At 39.8% G+C, this 17549-nt stretch overlaps 1 protein-coding gene across 5 annotated transcripts in view; it reads right to left on the reverse strand.

Annotated features, from left to right (window-relative positions):
- Positions 1-17549, reverse strand: part of FILIP1 (filamin A interacting protein 1) — a 128747-nt gene that overhangs the window by 61382 nt on the left and 49816 nt on the right. Inside the window, exon 2 of one of the 5 annotated variants that reach the window (XM_062608215.1) lies at positions 13770-13910. The exons of the other annotated variants lie outside the window; for them this stretch is intronic. The gene's annotated coding sequence lies outside the window, so the exon portion shown is untranslated. The remainder of the gene's footprint in view (positions 1-13769; positions 13911-17549) is intronic. 5 annotated transcript variants of the gene reach the window in all.

Here is a 17549-nt window from a genome sequence, read left to right on the forward strand (position 1 = left end):
TTCTTGTATAACAGACAAGGGAAATCATCAGGAATTTACTCTTGCCTTACTTCAATTTACTTTTGTATATGACCATATATTTTAGTACCTTAACTTTTTACTTAAATCCATTTTACCCAAGATAGTCTAATACTAGAAAGCAGGATCTGCAGAGAGCAGTATCTTGCTTTACATCAACTACAATTTGAACAAACAGACTGAAGAAAGCTGAAGGGTCTGTGTGCATGAAACTTGCTCAGTTTTTCTATCAGTAGTTTTAATGAATAATATTATTCTGCTCCCAAATCTTTCCTCTTACTAAAATTCATCTCTGGATTTAGTTTGCAGTTTGTTCATTAGTCAAACAGATGCTTCTCAACATCACTAACATCACACACTTTTCTGATAAGGATCTCGGATCAGCAATTCACTAGTGACAGGGTAAAACCTAAAATACATTGCCTAATCAGCTTGGATAATGTTACACTGGGCCTGCTACGGCTTGCTACTTATTTGACTCAGACCACTGTTATACACCTCTTGCTCACATTAGCCTTGCATTTTGGTAGTTTCACACTCAGCAGGAAAATTGTCTTTTTATTATTATTGGTTACTCATGTCTTAACTTCATTAATTCAGTGGAATTCATCCAGCAGTATAAATGGGGGGAGAATTAGACCCTATGTTTTCAAGTGGGAGAGTTTCATGATGAGATTCCTTGCATTGTAGGTCTGCTCCTATCCAAACAATATGTGATACAGGTATACAATGGCCTTTAACTTCCTTAATGCTTATGCAGTATGTTTTTCATAAAGCAGTTTGGATTAAACACATGAATTATGCTTTCTAAAAACAGATTTCCATTATAAGCATGAACAATACCTGCGAACCTCAGGAAATCTTTTAGGTCTCAGGTTTGTAATGGAAAAATAAACATTGCACTATGTTTCCTTTCAGATAGGGCTTTTCAATTTGTTTAGCTTTAATGGGTTTTAAACTTTCCAACCATGCTTCCTTTCAGGATAGAGCACTCGGGATTCAATCTGTCTCTATTTTCGAAGTGTTTCCTTCTGAGTCTCTGTGGGTCACAGCCTCCAGCTACTCTCATCTCTAAACCAAACGTGTTTTTCATGGTTTATGGTGAATGGCTTCATGGCTCTAGAACATCCTACATGTTTTAAGAATAAATACTGCAAACTGTCTTTCCTACATATGTTTCCAGTTGAAAACAGATTATTACATGACAGTGTATTCTGCTTTGTAACATGCTCTATTAGTGATTTCTCTGTAGTAAGATGACGTAACTGTTAAGACACGAAGGTGTACAATTAATTTTAAATTTAACTCATGACTACCTGAGACATATCATACACCTCAAGCATTGTCTAATCAAACAGATGTACTTAGCTGGAAATGCTAGACTACACGAAAGGTGGTGTGTCACTCTGCTACACCGTACCTCAAGACAGCCATTTTGATCCATCTATCCATCTATCCCCATGGGAGCTGAGATAACAATTCATGAAGCCATATAAAGGCTGAATAGTTGACTGTAGGTTTATAAGCACGCTAACAGAGAAATATGGACTTCATATTTAAAGTGTGTCTTTACCTGATGTAAATCAATGTAGGTTTATAAAGGACAGATGCAAATTTATTTTTAAAAAATTCATTCATACAGCAACAGAGCAGCCTAACCAAATCACCCAGAGTTTTGTATCAGCTAGTAAATTAGAATATTATTGTCACTAAAGGAAGTCAAACTTGGCCTTTTAAAACATTTCTTTAGAACTTGTAGGTTTATTTTGCATCAAGTCTTACATCACTGGAAGTGTGACAGACAGCCTGTCACTCTCAAGGACATTGCCCCTGACAGCCTTTCTTTGAGTAAAAGCCTGCCAAAATTAGTGTAACACCAACACCTACTCTGTCTTCAGTTATGATGTTGATACTTTTCCAACATGCTATCCAAATGCAAAGGTGGTGTGTGCTGAAGCCAGAGATGCAGGTGAACTCAAGCTTAAATGATGACAGAAAGGGACAAAGTTTTGCTATTCACACAGTAATTTCCAAGGATTTTAAGGGCCAAAATCAACGGCATGATCCAGCTGTTGTGAAGTGCTCTAGGAATACAAAACAGCTGTAAGGATGACTGAGTTTTAATTAGAGCAGCGTGAACTAGCCAGAACATACCAGTGATCTTGGCTGAAACACTGTGTGCTGGAAAGGAGTGCTTAGCATTATCATTTTGGACATTCATCTGTATTTCTGATGGCATCATAATAAAGAAGAAAAGTTTCTGGCCAGTTGCATGAAGTCATTTCAGTATGTAAATACCAAAATCCCCAAACCTTGCCTATCTGTTGTTTCACCAGAGTTCCAAAATCTATTATGGGGACACTGCCAGTCTAATATTGGTAACAAATGACCTCTGCTGTCTGCACTGATCAAGTCTATATCTCTTACAGCATTCCTGATCTGTGGAAGGGATTGTGTTCCCTGAAGAAATAGCTGGTATGGTTTATAATGGCTTTAGCATTTAATATTTAAATCTACTGTTGGTTTTTGTTGTTGGGTTTGGTTTTCCCCCACCCCTCACCATACTGCATATTAAACTGGAAACAGTCTCCAGTCAAATAAGAAGTCTTTATATGATCAGTCACCTTGATTTCGACATTTATTGGCTACTTATTTCAATATGTGCTCACAGCATTGGTACTTGGCGTGGGAACACTTTAGCCTCTCTTCTGTTTCACTCATTTGTTAAGCTTTAAGCACAAAAGACAAATGCTATGATTATTTACTTAGGTCTGTATTGCTTTTCTGGGCATAGGTCCTTTGGTTTTCACAAGTTAGCAATCCATACAAGATTTCATGAAATAACCTTTATGTCAGTTTTACTGACATCAGGAGGAAATCTGTAAGGAATTTGCTGAGTAGGATGTCAAGAGAGGACAGGCTGCATACTGGTCCAAACCCTTCCCCTGTCAACAGCAATTTGTTCTCCCTATAGCTCTTGAAATGACAGGTTAGATTAGGCTCTATTAGAATCAGATAGTGCAAAAGTGTTCTTTGAACTTAATGTGTAGTCCCTCCTGCTAAATGAACATACTGATTTTGGCTCTGTAATGCTTTCCTTTAAAAAAAAAAGAACAATAATAATAATACTATAATATGCACAAACACACACAAAAGTTGATTTACAACCATGATATGGTTGTTGCCTTTGGCTATAAATTTGTAGTCTGGAGTTCAGTTGCAGATCTAACTGATTAAGACATCACATGAAAATGCTGGGTTTCTGACAGGCTAGCAATGTATTGTAGGGTCAGTGCAATTGGGTTATTAGTGAGCCAAAACTGAATTATTTCTCAGCTGTGGCTTTGGGTAGTGTATCTTTCAGAGGCTACACTGCGCAGGCATTTGGAGTGGAGCAAAGGACTGTGCAGAAGTGCCTGGTACACGGAGGAACTTGCTGAGAGCTCAGGCACCGAGCAAGCCACATCTCTGCCCAGTGGTTAGCAATCAGCGTATATGACCAGGAGTGAAAAATATTTTAAATATACGCAAAATGGAGACCAAATAATATAAAACCTCCATCAGATCTTAAACACCTCATAAATGAGGAAGAGAGCTGCAAATTTTTTAAAGTCTTATCAGTCTGTATCTACAAGTAGAGAGTACCAAGAAAAAGCACCAAACAAAAGTACAGTGAAAGAAGACACCCTCTCATACGTCAGAAAGAGAGGAAAATAGGGACACCAAATTGACCTTGTTGGTTTAAAAGTCTTCAGCAAGGACCACCCTAGATGGGGATGGATGACTTTAGCCTCAAGGGATTCAGGTAGCCCTAACTAAGGCTACATAGCCTCAGTCCTGTGGCTTTCACAGGACAAACAGGTAGAGATGCAACTTTTCACACCTTAGAGACTGATTAAATTATTAGGTTTATTATGAAGTTATTCCTTATTATTACTTACTCCAGGCTGTTTTCCTGGACTCTGTGAATGTTGGTTACAATTGGTTTGTCTGACCTGAAGAAATAAAAAGGAATCGTAGTACCGAGAGGTTATCGTAGGACCAGGTAGGAACTGATGGCGTCATTGTGCAGAGGCAAGTGCTGCTCAATGATGCCCAGCTGGACTTGGATGCTGCATGAAGCAGACATGTGTCATACTCCAGACTATGTGATAGCTGAAAAACGCCACGTTAAGGGAACGCAGACCTCATTCTTGATTTTGCTTTTGCAGATGACTCCAGTGTTTGTTTCAGTCATGCTAGTCAGAGGAGAGTGTGAAACCAAATGACTAATACAATGAAGAATGGAACAAATATCTACCCTTACCAATTCTGGAGTTTCCTGAATTTCTAAACATTCACCCCTAAAGCATTAATGCATTGTTCTCTCTAACCCTCCCCCAGTCTCTTGCCCAATTATGCATCAAGACTTATGTGCAATAGCAAACAAGTAAAGGTCTTTGTTCCTTCTGACAGTATTATACATTACCCATGTTCTTTTGTGGGAGCATATGTTAGCTGCTTGTCCTTGTTGCTGGAGAACTGGCACAGAAATATGGATACTTTATGGATCAGGACAATTCTCTACTCGGTGAACAGTTTGAATAAATGAGCTATAAGGCTGTAATTCTTATGCAGACTAGGAGAGGACTTGTGGCTAGTCAAGCTACATAACACCACTACTGCCTTCATCTTTTCACCCGGTGTGCTTGTTGCCCTGGAAAATCATTTGCCATAACAGGTGTTAGGAGGAGCAATGCCCAAGCACACATGCTGTGCCTCACGCACTGAAGAAGAAATGTTCATATCATCCTGTTGATGCTGCCTTCATATCAGGATTCGCACCACTTTCATTGTGAGTGCTACTGTGTGAGCTCTCTCCCACCCTGTAAGCCCTTTCCCAGATGCAGCACACTGCGCTGGTCCCTGGGCTGCTTCCGCTGCATGCACTCAAGTGAGGAGGAGAGGCCATAGCATTGCTTAGAGGAGTGCATGCAGGAAGGAGAAACTGTCTCATGGCAGCTGGATGTCACAGTACCTCCCTTGTTTTGTCATACCCTAACATGGAGCCTCAACAGTGAAAGAAACTTGAGTCTTTTTAATTACTGAGAAAGAAGGACAATTTGTCCTTGTAATGGGCACCTGGCAAAAAATGCAGTGACTGTTTAAGATGCAAGACACAGATTATTTTCTTCTATCAAGTCACTGCTATCTCATTATTCCCTCATCGATTTTGGTGAATAGAACTTTTCATTCTGCTTGCAAGTAGTGTAGAAAAGTAGCAAAGTTATAGCAGACACAGTTGTTCAGGTACAGCATGAAAATCAGCACAGCCTTTTTGCTTTATCAAAGATTTATTTTATGGCTTCTAAAATTGATTCTTGTAACAATGGAGCATAGTAACACATGGATCATGTGCACCAAGGATTATGTCAACAACAGTTCTTTTCCTTGAAAACGGAAATAAGACGAATAAGCATAAATGTATTTTCAAGAAGAAAAAGATTTCTGAAAATTCCATATCCAGGTGCCATTCTGAATAAGTATAATCTGTGTGAAAGTAGAAAAGGATTTCACAAAACTAAGAAAGGAAACCCAGTCATCACTAACACAGATTTATACTGCTTTAACACCACTTTCTTAATTCCAAGATAAACTCTTCTCTGACTAACTTATAGCATAGATTTACAAAGAGCAGAGTTTATGCTGGTGTAATTCCATTAATTTTGTCATTTTCAGGAAAACTTGTGGTTTCAGTTGGAATACTTTTATTTGAGTAATGCATGCTGACCAACTAAGGAGTAACATAGACTTGCTTCACAAGATTCATGTTTCCCAGGCTTCATCTGGAAAAACATCTTGGATGCATGAGGCATGAGGAATGATAAGCTATTAGATCATCATTCAGTCAAAAAAAATAAACTTTTATATATCACTCTACCCATGTTTTGATTACTGTGCTTCCCAGCTGCTAGAAAGTACAAACAGGAGTCATGGAGAAGAGACAGCTCAAGTAGCTGACACCACTAGACAAACATGCCGCTAGGTATGATGAGGATGTATTCTCCGGAGTGGCCATGTGGCTGAAAGGGACTGCCCAGGAGGAAGGTAGGTGGCAAGAGTGCTAACTGCCTGTGAGGCAGCCTTTCTAGCACACTTCATCTGAGCTGGGACACATGGGAGTAAGCTGATTCCTACTCATCACTCTTCCCGGCATGTTTCCAGCCCACTGGAGTGTCCTGTGCCCAGGAGTACTCCCAGTTTGAAGGAAAAGCACCGATCCTTGGAGGAAAGAAATGCCACTGCTTCCTGGCCCTGCGTACCTTGCACCCAGCTGGTGGACGCTGACAGATCCACTCCTTGCTGGATGAACACTGTGCCCTGTCATGATTGTTCACATTTTGTTTTACAGCTTTCTGCCCCTTTGAGTTATGCCATTGTAATTGAAAATCAAACTGTGAACTTCACATAAAGATAAAGCTAACAACATCACCATTAGTTTTCTCACTACACATTTGTTTTATCACCTGACAGCCGGGAACATGCCTGGAAAATGGTTAGAGAGGTGGTGCAGATTAGCTGGCCTTCCAAACATTTTTCACTCCTGCAGATCTTTGGTGTTAGGCAAGCATTAGTCATTTCTTTTTGTTAACACCATAGAACCAAGCTGATAACCTGCAAGATCAAATATACTGTGGGCTTATGAACCACGCTATATCTCTCATAAGTAGTTTCTAAAGACCACTGCTCCTATAATGCATTTTCTGCTTCTAAGATAGCAGGAAACTGCTGAAAGCAGCAATAGGCAGGAGCAGGCTGATTACAGATCTTGCTCTTGAGTCCCTTGGCCTTATCCTCAGAATGACCAACCAAAATACCTAAACCTGTTATATCGCTAAGGGAACACACATGGAAAGTAAAAAGTCATTCTGTGGTCCTTGCAATCCTACTTTAAACTAGGAATGAAACATGGGACAAATAAGGAATGCAGTTAGGAAACGAGGAAACTAACTCTTATTAGCTTTCTACAAAATCTCTTTCAACTTTTCACTTTAAAATTATTTTTTCTTTCAAAATTAACTTGTATTTTAACACATGTGAGACAAGACAAAAAGCTCAATGTCCCAAAACCAAAATTCAAGCTTTGGGTCAAGGGAAGTATTTTGCTGTCTCTTGCTGACCAGATGTGAATCATAAGTCTTGTAATCTTCACCAGCCATGACTTGCACAGCTCTGATTTTGCTGAAACCAGTAAACAAATGTACCTAAATTTTACAACTCACTGACTTATCCTTGTTTTATGCAAACAGCAAAAAAAAAATAAAAATATAATCCCTATGTAGATACCCTCACAGATTTTGCAAGGGGAAAAAAAAATCATACAAAGGACCTGTATCTTCTACAAATATTGTCTCCAAGAGACAACAGTGTAAAAACACATCTGCAGCATCTCAAATTTCAGCTGTCAACCAAAGCAGGGAACAAGTTCCAAATCTCTCTCAGTGACTCCTTTGTAGGAAGTTTCAGTTGTTGATAGACACACAGTACCAGCTTGCACATGAATGCCTGGTCATTTGGTGAGAGGTGAATTTAACCCCCTCCGTTAGGCTAGGCTGCCTTCCACCTCACAGAAGGTTCCTCCTCTGTGAAGTTTAAATGGTTTCAAAACAAGAAGTTAAAAGTAGTCTCTGATACTAACCTGCCTTTGAGTTTCACTATCAATTTTGGTGGCTTTACAATAACATTTTTCCCGTTGGAGGGAAAAAAAAAAAGAAAAGGAATTCTGTGGCTACATATATCCTGGAGATTAACCATGTCCAGGACTCCGCTCTGACTGTGAGGCCAGCTGTCCTGGAAAATCCTTCAGGCTTTTAAGCCCTTTTAGCATCCATAACATGCTGGCTGCATCCACACTGCCCACTGGGAATTCCCCCTAGCCCATGCTGAGGCTTGAAACATGCTCTCAAATGATTCGGGAAGGTGTTAAGTGGGCTGGCCAAAAGTGTGCCAGGGACCACTCCAAAGGCTTAGTAAGAGTACAGACATTCACCTTCCAATATCCATGCTCATGCCCCGGCACTGTTTAATTTATAGCCTTTCCTTTCCACAGCCTGCTCCTTTACAAACAAAGGAAATGGAAAACTAATCAGCCGTGCAAAGGGAAAGTGCAACTCACCATAAATACACAGTCTGCAGAGAGAAAATAAGCGGAGGGCGGTGGGAAAACAGAAATGATCCGTATTTTTTCATGTAAGTTAGGTCAAGGCAACTTCTGCTTATTTAGAGGTGTATTTTTATTGAAGAATAGTCTGGAAATAGTGCAGTTCAGCAGAGATCAGGAAGAAACAGGGCAGCTGAAGCAGAGCACAACATCCCCACTTCACATTAGGCTTCTCCTGGCAGTTGCTGGGCTCCATGGCACAAACTTTGAGCTCTTCTGCTTCCTGTCACTGATAAGAGGACTAACTCTTCAAGGCCTCAGAATGCCCCCCCTGCATTATTCAAAGCCCCAGCCTTAACTTGTCATTACTGTTTGTAAAGAGGTAAAAGTAAAGGAGAGTCTTACTTCATTCCTGTCAGTGCCAGCCCCAGTGACTGTCATTATTTCCCAGTAATCATGCAGGCTTTCCACTGACTTCAGAATTTGTGGCAAAGAAAGTAAAGAAGTAAATGTCAGCCTAACTGATTTAAATAATACCAGTGCCTCATGCTGACAGGAAGCCACGCAAAAACTTCAGATACCTCACCTGGGCATTGAAAATGTCCTCATCCACTTTAACAGCTTTCATTTATATAAACCATATTTATGTGCCTCTTCTAATGTCTTGGTTTCAAAATCCCTAGACAATTTCTTCACCTGAAAAGAATGAAGTTAAAAAGTTACCCTGCATGTACAGGTTTAGCTGGTTTTGATCTTTTTTTTGAGCAGCCTGTCAGTGTTAATCTGCTCAAATCTTCACATGGCTTTTTAGTTCAGAGCAAAAAGTCAGGCTAAGATGAAAACATAGCATAGTTACTTTGAGCAGGGAAAGAAAAGAGAAGGAAGAAGCAAATAGATATCTTTGCATGGGCTTGGTCTTGCATTAACTGGAATTACCCGCTGTCAGATTCAAGTTGCTGTAATGTCTGTGACTCCTTGAAATCCAGTTTCAACAGGGATAAAACCTAAGTGAATTGTGTTTGTCTTGTTGCAACTAGCCAAACACCCCACCTTACTTGAGTTTTTAAAAAAGGATGAATTTTCTTTTTTTTTTTTCTTTTTTTTTGTTTGTTTTCCACTAGGACAAAGTAAAAAAATCTTAGCTGCTTTTTTTAGAAAGTAATTTCAGTTCAGAGCCATGGAAAGATATCAAAAAGATTTCCTACAAATGGAGTGGGTGTTTTACAAGGCTACATGAAGTTAAATCATCTGCACTGGCACAAATTCATACTGTTCAGCTTTAAGTATCTCACTTGTGTGACTGAGATAGGAGCTTAGGTTTCATCCATAATCTGCAGCATCTTTGAAATGGGGCCCAGGCTCTCTGAGGTTATGTTACGACTTCAGGCCTGCCCTCATCCTCAGTCATGCAGCTCTAGTGACCACTGCTGAAACCCACCATGGCTCCTGTCTATCAGGGGAAGCACCTCCTGATTTTCTTTCCATGGAAAAAGGTGCTGTGCAGAGGGTGGTATTGCTACAGCCTTCCTGTGAGAGGACATAGCTGGAGGACACCACTGCATCCTGTCCTTCTGATGTGCTGGGAGGTCTCAGTTTTGCCCCTCTGAGCCAACACTGGCCTTTCTAAAGAGGTTGTGCCCTTAATTTGGGCACATCAGTAAAATAACTGATAAACTGGCCCTGGATCCATAAACACATCATCACAAAGGCTGATTCTGCTCTTGGGTGGGGAAGCAACAGCAGGCATCTGGCACCTCATTATCAGCACCTGACACAGCGCCACACTCGGTGGCAAATGTAAGGACATGACAGAGGATGTGGGACTGTATCCACCCCTCACAGTCCCTGCTATTAACCAACTCTGCCAACTTTGTTTTAATGAAGTCGTAACCTCAAGTGGCTTACGCTGCTGGGGTGGATTTTCTACAGGACACAGACCACTGCTGCAGGGACATTTCTGGCCAGGACGAGCAGAGAACACAGTGTTTCCAAAAAGTACTGAAAAGAGTCAAAAGGTCACTGTTACTGAGATACCTAACTGGGAAATGAGCTCGTTTGACTCTCCAGCCACAATTAATTTGTGCTGAACAGTTTCTTGGGAGGAAAAGTGGGGAATTTGGCCATTATTGCCCAAAACAACTAATTTAAGGAAAGTAATAAACAATGGATCTGTATTAGCTTTCTTTTAGTTAGAGCAAGTGAAACTAGAGATTAATTTTTAATAATTAAGGTAAATCTGGAAAAAAAAATAATAAAATTTTCAAGTTTCTATTTCTTATGAGGATGTAGGTGACAGGAAAGCAATGTGGGTCTCAGTGTTGCCAAAATGAATTGGTGTGTTCCTTTAAATATTAAGGCATCACTGGGTCTCTCAATACAAATTTAGACTGATTTGACTTTTTACAATAATTCCAAAAAGTTTGGTCACCACTCAAAAAAAGTGGGGAGGCATATGCAAATGGTATATGGTTGGTAAATCAAGTAAGAAACCAGGTAAGAAAGCAGCATATAAATAGAGAAATTACTGTCTCTATTTAATGAAAAACTGTCTGACCCAGCCGTTATGTGATGTCTCAACATTACTTATTTGTTTACTTAAATATTTTTCAGCTGCCTTCAAGGAAGTTTAGATGACTGAGAAATTGCTTCGGGCTGCTTCTCCTGTACATATGAGGTGAACCCATGGCCTTGGCAAGGACCTGCTATGATCACTGTTGGTAGCTCCCATTGTGTCTTCGCTCTGTGGGCAGCAGGCTGGACCCTGGACTGCCCAGGCAGCTGCTTTTTTAGGTGTAAATGCTAGTTATGGTCAGAAGGGTAGTTTTTCCTCTGATTTGCTCAAAATGGTATTGTTGTTGCTTTTTAGCTTCTCACTTGTGGTTTGGGAAATGGAAGATAAACCAGCTTTCTTCTCATAAGGATGCAAATTCACCTCTTGCCATATTAAGGTGCTATATTTAGTTATCTTAAGAAACAAGACGTGACAGAAAGTATTCTCATATGCTCATTTCCCATTTCATATACTATTTTACGCCCAGTGAGAATAAACCTCACTCAAGTTTCTATCCCTAGTGACAATGTTTAAGTGAACTTTCACTACCACCTCTTTTCTCTTAATATTCAGTGCACAGACCACAGATAAGAGCGTTTTCTTTTCTGTATTTGTCCACATGTGCACTGCAGGGATTTAGGACGTGAACGAGTTTTTTTCAGACCTACCCAACTGAAAGTTAAAGGGCAGCTATCCAGAGCTCCCAGTAGCTGACTGGTAAGCACAGCTGTCCAGAAAAAGCAAGCTCTGACTAACCAGCTGAGCCTTCGCTGTATATATACTGAGAACCTTTCAGAAAAGTCAGGGCAAAGTCCTCCCGTTGAATAGATATTTCTTTACTGAATTATGAAGAGTATTTTATATCTGTAAACCTGAGAGACTCTATTAAACCAAATGTAATTTGAGAAACGCCTACTTTTGTTTATTAATATTTATCAGCTAGGAAACGAAATTAAATTCATCAGTTCATGTCCATTTCTATTCAGTTACACTTTCAGATTTGCTTTTAACAGCACAATGCTTTAGGATTTGTATATTATCATCTTAGAGAAATTATCACATTCAGTTGAAACCCAGAAAACCCATCTGCCTCCATATTAAGTTCTGTAACTCATTAATCGAAGTTGATTTCAAAATCTGGTATCCTACTATACCTTTTAAATTCATCCCACACAGCATCATTGACTGTATGCAAAACAAACAACATAAATTAAATGCAAAATTAAAAATCAGTCACCAATTTGTCAGTTGCTTCTAGGACTGCAAAACTGAGCTGCTAGGAAATGGCCATATTTAGAGAATCTCTGTACAGCTGGGCATCTGCCATGTGCTTGACCTAAGGTAGCTGTCATGCTTGCAAAAAAATCTTGATTATGGTTGTAAATACTGGTACAAATGTTATCACTTTTTGGCATAAAGGAAAACCAAAAGCTTGCACAGAAAATGCTTGGAAGCACATGCCAGCGTGGTAGCATGCCTCAGCTATAGCACCAGCCTTCCCAGCGCTAGAAATCATCTGGCCACACCCCACAGAAAGTGGCAAACACCAAGTATTCGACAAACCTCAGACTTGTTGAAATAAGCATGTGTTGAAGACAAAGAAGGATTATAATTAAAGGGATAGGAAAGCCTGGAAAATAAAAGCATTGTCAGAATGCAGCATTTAGCATTATAGCACAGACACCATGAACAGGTGTGCCAAGCAGGCTTAGCTCCCCTGCCCTTTGCTCAGCCAGGGTATGAGGTAATGTTGTGCAAACAATTTCATGACATTATCTCTATTTAAGTAAGCAAGAACAAGGCTGGAGAGTTCTGTATAAATATTTGTCACTGACTGACCTCTCTTGAAGATGAATTTCTAGAGAGGAAAAAACCCAGAGTTATTCTTCCCATTGTATCTTCAAAAAAGATGACAGCACAATTTTATTACGCTTTCTCAAACCTCAGAGAAACTTTTCCAAACGCCTATAAAGGTGGAGGAGTAAATAAATGGTTTGTTGAAGTAATGGAACAATTATAGGACTTCATAACGCATGTGTATTTTTAAATAAAAAATACTGTGGTTTTTTTTTTCTAATTTGCTTTAAACATTCCATAACCAGAAACTCATCATTAGGATTTTGTAGTCACATCGACTTTGTATCAGGGAAAAATGCAGTTTTGTTTGTGTAACATTGTTAGGCAAAATAGTAACTATACAAATTTAAGAAATAAAAACTTATTTATGCCAAGTTAATGGAAATTAGCAATGACAATTTAAGGAGGATTATGTGATGTATTGCAGGTTTCAACCAACTAAAAATAGAAAAGCTATACAAGCCATAAAATTTGCACAATGTACAACTTCCAGTTCCAGGAAGATTGTGCTTGCAATCCTTGACTACAAATGGAGTTGCTTTCTTAATGTTGAGCTAGACCTTCTGGGACCATAATTAGTATAGACAATCCCAAGCATTCAAAATGAGTCAGACACTTAAAATACGATATGATATTGGGATTAAAGTTGTGAAATTTTTATAAAATCAGTTAGTGATTGCCTTCCAGTTTTTGAGCTGGGTTTACAATTTCAAAGTATGTTCCAGCACCATGAGGCGTTTTAAAAACTGTTACTATATAACAAATGTGATGGCAATGGGGCTTTTAAAAGACAGGCAAAATCCCACATGAATATTGTGAGACATTCAGTATGGTCATAAAAGTCAGCAGTGCCTGCTGAAGAGTTCCTCATTACGCTAACTTGTTAACTCGGGATGCTTATTACTAACTCATTAAGCAAAAACAAAAATCAGGGGAAATAAGGTACTTTCAGGATGTCCTTGGTAATCCTCAACAGTCCCTGGGGACTTTGACAGCCCTGCAATTCAGATGAGCCTTTGAAAGACAAGAGATGACATACGTAATATTAGCCTCCTCCTGGAGCTGACAACTGCAGGAAGCTCAAGTGCTGCTTTCCAGCCATGCTATTGCAACAGCACCTCCTGAATGTTATTAATTTAGTAGCACAGCTTCACCTGAAAGCTCCCGTGTATCAGCCAGACAGCCCATGGTGTGGAGTAATACCTGTGTCGAGGGATGCTTCCAGAGCAGGGACTTCGCTAGAATCTAGGTCCGGAGTGGGGAGGAGGGAGTCGAGGATGGAGGTATTCCTGTGCCATCACTCTGCTGCTCCCACCTGGGGCTGACTGAGGTCCCTGCTGCTCCCTAGAGAAAAGATACGGCTCAGGGGCTGCATGCAAGGACAAAGAGAGAAGCAGCATGTTCTGCTTGCTCTGCCTGCTAGCCAGGTTAGCTAGAAAACAACTTCCAGACTTAAAGTGGTTTGAAAAGTCTTATTTCTTTTTATTTTTTATTTTTTTTTAGCTTAGTTATTCCCATCGACTTTACCCATGTGTCTCCAAAGACATGATAGAGCATGGTAACCTGAAGAATGCAGAATATGTTAGGTGACATGTTTTCAGGTATGATACAGTATACCAGCCCATGTGGCAAAACCTCTTGCTCTTGCTGCCTCCTAAGAGCTGGTACTAAAGGTAGCAGCTTTCTGCTTTAATTTAGCAATCAACACCAAATAAGCCCCTCCATTCAGAAAAGCAGCCATACAAGGGAATCAAAAAGCTGGTGGGTAATATGCTGGGTTCCTCATTTAGTAGATTAGTTTTGCAGAATATATGCAATGCCATGCAGTGCAATGAAATGATGAAATGACAGCAGAGAAGTAATATGTCCAGCTTGGCCCATCTGTTAGTCAAACTGCATGGAGTCTGCTGACTTCTGGCTGCTCAGTGAAAATGTGAGACTCCCTTGGCTGGTCAAGCTGGGCAATCCACAGCACAACAGCAAGACCTGCAGAGCAGTTTCTTTCAGAGACCCCAAAGAAAACAAGGGTAGGCTGGGCACATGGCAAAAATCCACATACTATGGAGATAATACCAGACATGGAGGGAACTGGAGCGTTGCTTATTGAAAAGCTGGGTATGTTTCAAGGTATATGGGGAACTGAAAGAAGGCAAGGTCTCATGTTGATAAAAGCTTATTCATGCATTTGATTAGTTTGCATAAATTAACAGAATTTGAATCCATCTTGTGTATTTCCTGAATTCTGCCCTGACTTCCTCAACTGAGCAGCACGGTTATGGTATAAGCAGTTTGGTAGGTCAAACCGACTTCAGAGACAGCTAGCATGGAAAGAACAGAGCCAATGCATCTGAGCAGCTATGTGTCCAGGCAGGCCCAGCGGCAGGGCTGGCAGTGCCAAAGACCTTCTGAGGACTGAGAGACCATGGCAAAACATTCGGTCAGGTAGAACATGGTGTTCTGGAAAGCTGTGATATTTTTAAAGAAAACGGTAATAATTTTGTTCAACTCTATACACTGACTGTTATTTAAATCATTTATATAGTTCTCCTAATAACAATGTAGTCCCACTAGGTACGTTACCATTTAAGGAATAAAGCTTGACTACTAGGGTGTCTAAGTTAATAACAGAACAGTGTATGGCAAACTTCCCCATTATTTCTTGACAAACTGTATGTGATTTCTTTCAAAGTAGTAAATACCGACTTGGTATGTGCAGATTTTTATTTTTTTTTTTGTCCTTGCTCTGGATTGAAATAATAAAATTTATTGCATGATGAACAATACAAGGATAGACACAACAATGGAATCTTAAGCAGCTGTAATCACAGGTAAATCGGTGCAAACACAGGAAGTAAAACTTGACCTTATAAGGGGGAAAAAAAAAAACCATCTTATTTTATTTATAAACACTTTGATTTTCTTTAAAACTTGTTTAGGAAACTTCAGTCTTGAGCAGCTAGTTCTAGGAGAAAACTGAGCAATTATCCATTTATTAATTTACTTATTAATAATAGAAAACATTTCCTACAAGTGCAAGAATTCAGGTTATCACACTGTTATACCCACAAGCTCTGAATCGTGTCTGGCATGACAGTTCACAAGCAGCAAAGGAGAGATAATTTGTATGAGACACATAGGATTTACAGGAATTAATTCTTCATCCTACAAAAAGGTTTTCCTTCTAAAAAGTCAGTGAGATTTTTATCATTAATTTTAACAGAGGAAGGATCAAGATTATTGTCTTTAAAAAGCTAATGTGCGACTATTTAGAGCTAATAAAAGAAAGTAAGCCATGTGTTTGCAAAGAAGACCTTAATTTTCAATGATTCACAAAATATAAGAAAGTATAGTTTTCTGACAATACCAGCTCATATTAATTAATAAGATTACAAAAAAGGTAGGTCAAGGCTTGACGAGTCAAATTCTGATTTAATCTGTCTTGACTCTTCTGATTTTAAAGAAGTTACTCTGGATTTTCATCAGTCTAAACAAGATTAAAATCTATGTACGGAATGAAAAAAAAAAAAAGTGTCAGTGCTCATAATTTGCAGAAACCTTGTCCACAGGAAACATGGTTTAAGAATAGGCCCTTCAGAACACTTTCTCTCCACTATTGTTTTAAAGTCACCTTACAAATGCAGTAACTACATCTAAATCTTCCCAAGAGGAGATATGCTGAAACACTTTTCAGAATTGAGTAATTTAGATCCTCTGGTGCTTTACCAAGCAGCAGGATAGGTAGATGTTTTACACTACTCTGGACGACCTTTTTCTTCATTAAACTTTAAAGTATCTTGAAATAATATTTATGCATACATGTGTCTTATTCTCCATTTTAACTAAGTGATGCTACACTAAATATGGTGAGCAAAAGAAACACTCTATCTATATCACTGTATTCAATTCAAATACATTAAAATACTCTCCATGATATGACATTGTGTAAGCCCCTGAGACTTTGCCACTGACTTGAATAAAGCTTCTATTTCTCTCACACCCATCACACAGGCATATAAAAAACACTTCTAACCACTCGTTAGGCTAATTAAAGTAACAGCTTGCAGGCTTTGCCTCGCTAGCATCTTTAACTTAGCAGGGCTTAACTTACAGTAATATCACAGCCCTTTGCACAGCAGGATGCCTCCTGGGCTGCTTTTTCGATGCTGGTTGTTGAGAGTTTTAATCACATACACTAAATAGAATCATTTTTGTTTTTTACTCTCAGCACAGTAATATGAAGCTATTGATTCTCTGTAGAATTTTTTTGGAGAAAGCATCTCAGATTTCTTTTTTCACATACACATGCCCCTTTTCCGCCATTCCACTGTGGATCAGGGAACCAAACTTATCAGAAGGAAAGCTAAAGTTTTCTTTGGCATGTTGGCCAAGATACCCTAACAACAGCTTTGGTGAAAGTCCCTGTATTCCCACAGATCTACAAGCCAGGAGCCTCAAAGGAACAGCCAGGGAAAGCAGAGAGATTTTGAAGCTGTTTTTCTCACCCCCTTGAACCTCTAAGCTCCAGCTGTCACACTGGGGATGGCGCAATGAAGAGCAAGTCCTTCTGGACAGACAGTCTGGTGGGCACTGTGAAAGTCTGGCTACGCACAATTAGTCAGAATAGGACACAAACTGAAGGTGAGTTTGGCAAGCACCTCATGCCCCACCAGCATCACAGGAGAAGGCTTCAGGAGGCTTAAAGGGGCACCTACTTCCCATGACCCACAGGCCACTAGAAGGGCACGCAGCATGAGACAGTTTTCATTATCAAATCAACTCTTTGATGATGACTATTACTGTCAGAAATGTTTGTTAGAATTACAGTTCCATTCAATTTACTGACAGAGCCCAGAGGGCCCAGGACCCCATGTCAGCCCCTGTGGGACCATCAGCTCCTCTCCCAGCAGGGCCAGTCTCCATCTCCCCACAGCCCTGACCTGCTTGGCCATGGGCCTTACTGAGCTGGACCCATTTTTGTGCCCA

The sequence above is a fragment of the Pezoporus occidentalis genome, unplaced genomic scaffold (genome assembly GCF_034315485.1).
Source record: "Pezoporus occidentalis ecotype Australia unplaced genomic scaffold, CSIRO_AGI_Poc_V1 ctg13, whole genome shotgun sequence".
Taxonomy (NCBI): Eukaryota; Metazoa; Chordata; class Aves; order Psittaciformes; family Psittacidae; genus Pezoporus; species Pezoporus occidentalis.